Source organism: Mytilus edulis, chromosome 6, assembly GCF_963676685.1.
Source record: "Mytilus edulis chromosome 6, xbMytEdul2.2, whole genome shotgun sequence".
NCBI lineage: Eukaryota > Metazoa > Mollusca > Bivalvia > Mytilida > Mytilidae > Mytilus > Mytilus edulis.
The window spans coordinates 1,451,633-1,460,680 of record NC_092349.1 but is presented as its reverse complement, the minus strand read 5'-3'; the positions used below and the strand labels follow the sequence as shown (position 1 = coordinate 1,460,680).

The 9,048-nt window shown below is 32.2% G+C and overlaps 2 protein-coding genes across 2 annotated transcripts in view; both read left to right on the top strand.

Moving 5' to 3' along the window:
* Positions 1–9,048, top strand: part of LOC139526915 (uncharacterized) — a 350,297-nt gene that overhangs the window by 37,485 nt on the left and 303,764 nt on the right. The window lies entirely within an intron of this gene.
* LOC139528986 (uncharacterized) overlaps positions 1–9,048 on the top strand; it is an 88,068-nt gene that overhangs the window by 44,663 nt on the left and 34,357 nt on the right. The window lies entirely within an intron of this gene.

The window sequence follows — 9,048 nt, the reverse complement described above, 5'->3', positions numbered from 1 at the left end:
CATAACATCTTTGCAAATGATGACAATGGGTTCTTGTGCTTAGTTGTTTCTCTATGATGAACTGACCATCACTACAATTTTGAATCGTCTTTTGAATAAGGAACTGTTCATTTTCATTACTATTTGCTCATTTACTATTTTTTTCTTTCTTCCTGGTACAATGTATTTGGTAGTTCACAGTGTGCCTAATTATAGTATAAAGTCCCGCTACTGTTTAAAGGAAAAAAGATATTAAGCACAGAAATATAAATCGTATTATCAGGCAGTGGAATAAGAGTAGTTGATTAGCAAATAATTTATCGGAGTTGTGATTAATAACACGAAAGCAGTTATCTGGCTCTTTCTAACAACATATACAAAAAGCTTACCCGTATGTAAAACTCGACTTTTGAACATTTTCTTACATCATCAATCTATCGACTTTATTAAAAACATCAGATATATATATGCATTGAAAACATTTTAATATTCGATGAGTATACGGAAAGAAGGAGATGTGATCTTCGCCTGAAAATATGGCATTCGGTATGAAAAGCTAGACTTCATTGAGATTGAAGAGGGACGCACCTGGAGTGAAATGATAATAATAACCACAACCAGACTAGTCGGTTTGCATTTAAATATTGAATGAATTTTAACAGGCAGTTACCCTTTTTAACCTTTCAATGTCTTTCCATCACAAGACGATGTTCGAATAGTATTTGTTCATAATCCGCACGTCATGTATAGACTTTTTTAAATTGTGTAAGTCTTTGAGAGACGTAGCATATTTAAGAAGATATTTTTTAGAAAAAATAATTAGGTAATTAATAACTCATAGGGTTTATAGAATTTTGGATAATACTGTAATACTATAGTCTCAATGCTGAATTAAGTATTTACTTTAGTTATTTGTTTTGAGAACTGTTCAATATAACCAACTGTGCATCACGTAGATGTAATGTAGACATTGCTACAGTAAAGTTCATATAAATAATTATCAATATGTTTTATTATCTTCAATGTGGGACTTTTTACGCATTCATCTTTATCAATATTTCAACACGTAAAAAAGAAATAGCTCAATAATAAGTACTATCGTAAACATATATATATCAGTGGACAGTACTTTCAAATTCATTCGAAACAAATGCTTTAACATTTTATGTATTCGGAAAATTCAGGAGATGATGCAGTTACAAATAGGTTTAATATTTCTGCTTCTGCAAGGTAAGTCCGATCATATCCTGAAAATAAGGCAACAATTTGCCCCATATTTTCCCATCTTATCATTAATTGCAGTTGCAACAATTAGAACCTAAATTTTAAATTAACTGACTTATTATATCTTAAACCATGCGTTAAATGTACTAGCATTAAATTACTAAACACCGATCAGATCGCTTTAAAAATATGTGAATAACTGATTCTTATAATAATGTAAATAAAAGGTTACTCTGAACACAGGCAAAAGTCTATGTTTGTGTATTCAGAACAAAGATGGAGTACATTTTACAGCTTATTCGAAATAGAGGCTGTCGTCAACTGGGGTGTGTAGCTTTAAATGATAACAGACAAATAAGTACCCATCTGATGTGATTTTTAAGTGATGTTTATAGTTTGTTCTCATGTTGACATTTTTGTACTTTTACAGCACTATCCCAGGTTAAGGGACGGGTGGGTCGGGTTTGCTAAGAACTCACAAGCACTTTTATCCGAATACATTCTGTATGTGCCTGCGCCAAGTCAGGAGCATGTAGTTTAGTGATTGTCGTTTGCTTATGTTTGTCGTAATTGTTTTATGTAAACTGTTTTGTTATGAATACACCCATCATAGATACCAGGACTAAATTTAGTAGTATATACGCAAGACGCGCGTTTTGTCTACAAAAGATTCATCAGTGACGCTCGAATCCAAAAAAGTTAAAAAGTCAAATAAAGTACGAAGTTAAAGTAGATGGGGTGTCTAAATTATAATCCATAGATTTTTTTTAATAATTTGCCAAAATGTATTTTATATCTGCCTTGTTTCAAAACATTAATAAAAAGAATGGGTCACCGGACTTATTTTCACACTACAGGCTATGCAAAATTGTCAGATTTTGTATAGATTATGCATGGAAAACCTAATTTTCCGCCATAACATTAAAACTACACCATAGAATTTTGAGATAAAATATGAGAAGATAGCTTCAATATTATGTTTTTAGATAAGAAAAAGAAAAAACGGGGCCACCGGACTCGTTTTCTTGCTACATAATAAAATAGGTAAATTCCTAACACATTCTATTGTAAAAGTAATACTATTTGAATTATCTGCCCTTGCATTTGAGTTGCTTCCCCTTATTTGGCAAAGTTGGAAAAAAATGAATCAAACAAAAGTATTCGTTTTTTTGTAAAATGCAACCATAAATATGATACAAAATAGCTTTTTCTATAATATAATGAAAATTCGTACACATGAATTACCTGCTTATCTCAAAATTTGCACATTTTATCAAAGATCAAGACCTTGTTTTCTGGTATTTCAAAATCCAAGATGGAGGAAGACACCCTATCTACCTTAAAGAGCATTGAGGACCAACATTCTTAAAAGTTTTGCCAAATACAGCTAAGGTAATCTATGCCTGAGGTAGAAAAGCCTTAGTATTTAAAAAAAAATCCAAAATTTGTAAACAGTAAAATTTGCCCGTTAATTTTTTCAATTGAATTGTTTTGTATTGTTTGTGTCAGAGCGTTTTTAGCTCACCTGGCCCGAAGGGCCAAGTGAACTTTTCTCATCACTTGGCGTCCGTCGTCCGTCGTCCGTCGTAGTCGTTAACTTTTTACATTTTGAACTTCTTCTAGAGTACACTGAATGGATTGAAACAAAACATGGCATGAATGTTCCTTATGAGGTGCTGACCAAGAGTTGTTACTTTGTAGCAGATCCATCATCCAAGATGGCCGCCAGCGGGGGACTTAGTTTAACATAGGACCCTATAGGAAATGCATACAAATGACTTCTTCTAGAGAACAACTAAATAGAATGAAACCAAACATGGCATGAATGTTCCTTATGCAGTGCTGACCAAGTGTTGTTACTTTGTAGCCGATCTATTATCCAATATGGCCGCCAGCAGGGGACTTAGTTTAACATAGGACCCTATTGGAAATCCATAAAAATGACTTCTTCTAGAGAACCACTGAATAGAATGAAACCAAACATGGCACGAAGATTCCCTATGAGGTGCTGACCAGGTGTTGTTACTTTGTAGCAGATCCATCATCCAAGATTGCCGTCAGCGGGGAACTTAGTTTAACATAGGACCCTTAAAAAAGAAAATAATAATAAAACAAATAGGTCACCGATGAGTTAAAAAAGATATTTCAATTTCAATGCCCAAAAATATAGGGAGATAATTTTTGAGCTTTTTCATTGAAACATATAGTTTGAAAGTCATCTAAGGCCAAAATGAATTGATTTATTTGAATGATGTGTGTACCAACTGATAAAGTAACAACTAATAAAGTAATAAATAAAATTTATAATTTTTTTTTTAAATGTTTTCACCCTCGAACCTCCTTAAATACAAGTATTGCTTTTTAGTATCGAATGTGTCTTTTCACATTTAAGGTCAAGTAACAGTAAAGGATCGCCGTCTAGCGGATTCCGCGAAATATTGCGACGTTTTGTACGAATTACGTCCCTTTGACCAGACTTTGCAATGTTAAAATTGCACCCGACGACTTTTCGATGAGACAACGTCAACGGTAAATTTGACGGAAAGTATGTTACTTCTAGGAGAATGAACTTGTTTTTCTAAAATTAAAAATTGAAAATGAATATGAAAACAGTCATGAAGACGATCTTCAAAATGGAAATCAGGTGTTTGACTGGCGTCAGGGACGTAGGGTGGTAGAGTTTGTATACCTGCTAATCAGTTAAAACAAGTGTGAAAACTGTTGCTCACTTCTATTTCTACATAATTGTTATGAGAAAAAAACAGTGTGGTCTCGGAAGTATTTTATATGTAGTATGTCAAAACTGTCCTCACAAAAGCCCTAGGCTAACATTCACTGGGAAAAGACATCGTTTAGCAGAAAACAAGCAGAAGGGGGTGCAAGTTTGGGACATTAATACTAAAGTTAATATATTTTCAAATTAGAGAAAAGGAAATGATCCACATAAACTATTACTGGTCATAAATTCGCCACTGCTGTCAGTCAGTCATAGATGGCACTAAACTATAATACACTTAATAAATTATTTAACCTTGTTCACGGTTGGAACAATAGTTTAATATTCATACACAGTTTTTAAACAATTACAAATTAAAAATACAGAAAAATGATGTTTCACGATTATTAATCCATCTCTACATTTTGCATTTTAACGTTGGTTTTATTTTTTTGTAATGGTGTTTTCTTTCACGTCCTCAATTTCGGTGTTGAAAATAGAACACAAGTCTTTAAATAGATACATGTATAAATAGTATATGGTTTGAAGATTTATACATGGCTTAGTATCCTAATATTATTGATTCGTATGGTTTTCTCCTCAAAGGAAATTGTTTTATATATATATATATATATATATATGGATAAAAATTAACCGAATAAAAAAAATGTACCTTAGCTGAAACTAGCATCTCAAATATAAAATAGAACTGTTCTCAATTCTATTCCACTCATAAAACTTGAAGGTTTAGAACGAGATTATATCGATCATCTCTATATCATACTACTACTAAAAAATATGCAGAGTGTCACAGACTTTCAGTACCTAAAGTAAGAATGTAAATCCCGTAAGTAGTCAGTACTTCAATAAGACAGCAACCAGACAACAACACAAGGCCAAAAGAATATTAAAAAGGAAAACACATCTTATGATATAATGCATTTGTCGATGGAAAAAGGGGAGATAGGGGTCCTGTGCCGAAATCCCGGACTTTAAAACATGAATCCCGAGGTCCCAAATTTATAGAAATTTAAATCCCGCCATCCCGAAATTCGAAAAAAGAATATCCGGATCCAGAAAGGATCAATCCCGAAATCCCGTGCTTAAAAACATCCGATCCCGGAGTCCCGTTACCTCCCCCCCCTCATTTGTGTATATGGACTAAATAATAAAACACAATATTTCCAGTCATGTCTCAGCCTGCTGCGCGATTGTATTTTTCTTGTTTTTTTCAGTTTGGGAGGGAGGGGGTGAGGGGGTATTTTTGTACGCATATTTAACATAAATATGTACATCTGTTTTTATGTCATATCTCATTTTCCGTATGTTTTGTTTCCTTGGAAATGTTTTTACACGATGTATTTTCTGGAAAATACACTGTACTACAAAGACTGTGCAATGTTTTGAGAGAAAGCGAAATTCAGAAAAAGAAGCACATTAATTTATTGTCACATATAATTAGATCTCAAAGTGAGTTGCAAAATAAAATATGCTGGCGAATGTCAAAATTGAACAAAAAAGTTGGCAAATTTATGAAAAGTAACAACGGAAAATAAATAAATTTTGTGTTTATACTGTCTTCTGATTGGTTAAATTTATTAGTTTTATTTTCAATGTTGTCAATTTTTATGGCGACACGCCCACTTTGACGTTGTGTATTCATACGCCAACATGTGTGTACGTTGTTATTGTTAATATAAATAATATTAAAAGTTCTTTGAGCCTTAGTTTTGATAGAAATTTATTTATAATGAATGGCAATAATTTATTTTGATTTTATTGAACCATAAAACTAATTTTTGACTCTTCACATTTTACATAATCCGCTTCGCGGATTATTCAATGTGAAGAGTCAAAAATTAGTTTTATGGTTCAATAAATTCAAAATAGATAATAGCCATTCATTAAATAAAATAATTATTTAATAACATAGTGTAGACCATGTACAGAATTAAGAAATCATTTAATGATAGAAGAATTTTACAAAATTGTTAATTGAAGATTTTACAGAATAAGCGTTAGATTTAAAGATAAAGAACATTTAGGTCCACACTTCATATGGACCCTTACAAATCTTTTGATTATCTCGCTGGTTAGTAATGAATAAAAAATCACTGGTCAATTTAGAGGTTGTTGTAAGTGATGTAATATATTCTTATTTTCCTGTTCCCCTTATGTAACTTCCAGTTTTATTGAAGTTTACATCCATCAAAGCCTTAGTTTAATTTAGTTTCCTGTTATTACTACCCCCCTCCCTTTATTTGTCGCATGTTGTGCATGTAGTGTGTCATGTACTGATTATATATATAATTCGAGCATACATATGTACACTCATGGAACAATAACCATTTAGTAAACTTTTTAAAACGATTTTGTAGACTTGTATACAATAAATTTTATACAGAACAAAAAAGGTATTAACAAAGATGTCAGTTTGTCTGCGTCTTTTACTTGTTAACTTGCAGATGCATTAATACATGTAACCACACGACACTATTTGTAGAATCATTGATATAATGTTTGTTTATATATGCGATGTTAAGCAGCAGTATATGGACAGAACACGCTCTGTCGTGATATAGTACCAAAACACAAGCTATTAGAAGTTCCGATGCTAAAGAAACTGCTTTTTTTTTTCAAAAGTGGCAAAATCATGTATCGGAACGGAGAAAAAAGAGTAAACAGATAACTTACAAGATAGTCTAAGAGATTTATGAATTGATTACCCAAAAATGACAAAGTTCAACTATCTCTCATTAGAGGAAATATTCATACGAATTAGACTATTTACTTACTGGATTTGTTATCACATAAGCAACACGACGGGTGCCACATGGGGAGCAGGATCTGCTTACCCTTCCGGAGCAACTGAGATCACCCCTATTTTTTTGGTGGGGTTCGTGTTGTTTATTCTTTAGTTTTCTATCTTGTGTCATGTGTGCTGTTGTTTGTGTGTCTTTCATTTTTAGCTATGGCGTTGTCAGTTTCTTTTAGATTTATGAGTTTGACTGTCCCTTTGGTATCTTTTGTCCCTCTTCTTTAATAAAGATCAAAACCCTGACCACATGCAAACAGACAGCAAAGTGAAAACGTTCTAGAACTCAAACTGTTATATTTTGCGGAATAACTAAAAAGGGGGGCACAAAAAATATAGCTTCAATAACATCTTGTATTGCGTCCCTGATGATTTCTATTTTTAAGTTTTTACCATTTTGCGTTTATGTACTTACAATGTATTTTTGTCTGAACTAGTAGTTGTTTTAGATGTGTATATTAATAATGAACATACATGTATAATATTTTTTTACAACGTAAATTTCAAATTTCTTTTTAAAATGTTCCATAAAAGAGGGTCTGATTGGGGTTTACGGAAAACAGAATAATGGGCAAACATTGCAGAATAAAATGCAAAAAAGAAAAAAAAGAAAAGGAGTATAATGGGGTGCTAAGATATAAAGAATAAAGAATATTGGTAATACTAAATATTTTTTTTTAAAGATTAATGATAATTACCCAGACTTGTATGATAAAAAGAATCTATCAATACTAAACACATAATCATCGTGCATAATTAACACGAAGAACGTTGGAAATTATTATCATGATAACTTGACGTTATGTAATAAAAATTATGACGTCACGAATTTTGATGTTATCTTTTTTGCCAAAATGTTGGTTTTGCGTCGCTTCTACTGGGAAAACGAAGTCGGTGACCATATTTTTTTTTAATATCATCTTATTCGTAAGACAAAGAGGAAGCAAATATCAATTTAAATTCTATGGAGCGGTTCACGTGATTTATACCGTAAAACCGAAAATTGTAGAAGAAAAGTATAGATTTACCTTATACATGTATATTCAATGTAATTAGTACCCTTTCGGATCATTTAAAAAATGAATTGCTTGAAAACGAAGTCGGTGACATATTCTTTTTTTTTAACATTTTCTGGTGTATATTTTCAATATCTAATTGAGTTCTATTTTTTTTTTTAACTGTATGAACTAGTTCATTTACTGATCCTTGACCTTGACTTATAAAACTATTAAACAATAAACTGGATGATGCCGTTATGTCAGCTTCTATTATAACCCTAGTAGATTTCTTTAATAATTTATTAAGTTTATGTATTTCACTTTGAACTGCCCCATATATTGCAACAATAATCAAATAATGGCAGAATATAAGCATTAAAATAGATAATACGTATATGCATAGGTAAATATTTTCTTATCTTTTGTTACAAATTGATTCTATTGTACATGATATTTTATCTATTTGTTCATTCCAATTTAGGTTTTTGTCGATATATAAACAAAGACGTTTTTCATTCTACATTCTCTATTTGTTCATTTGAAATGTTGATATCTGAACTGTTCAAAGTCCAATAAAACATGTTTTGAACCAATAATCATTGATTTACACTTTTTGGTACTTTTGGTCATACAATTTTGCGAACACCAGTTTTAAATTACGTAAATATCATTTTGAAGGTTATCAATAAAGGACTATATCATAACATTGAAAAAAACGGAAACGGGGAATCAGTCAAAGACAGCAACTCGACCAAAGAGCATAGTAACATTTGTAGACTGACAGTTACAATTGCAGGTGGACTTCGGTGGAAACTTTTGTCATTTTTATTAAATCGATGTATATCACGCTTCCTATCACATATGTGTCCCTGGGATATGTCAACATGTAAATTATACTTTTGGAGTACATTCATGTTGCCGGTTTGAAAATATGTCTGGTGGTTTTTTGACCCCACTACATGCAACATGTACAAAAGAGTGACGAAAGATACCAAAGGGACAGTCAAACACAGAAATCTAAAAGAAACTGACAACTCCATGGCTAAAAATGAAAAAAGACAAACAGACAAACAATAGTACACATGACACAGCATAGAAAACTAAAGAATAAACAACACGAACCCCACCAAAAACTAGGAGTGATCTCAGATGCTCCGGAAGGGTAAGCAGATCCTGCTCCACGTGTGACATCCCTCGTATTGCTTATGTGACTTATTCTACCTAAGATGACTTTTTGTCAACTTTAAAAGTGTTCGCTACTACAGGGGCGGATCCAGCCATTTTAAAAAAGGGGGGTTCCCAACCCAGGATAAAAA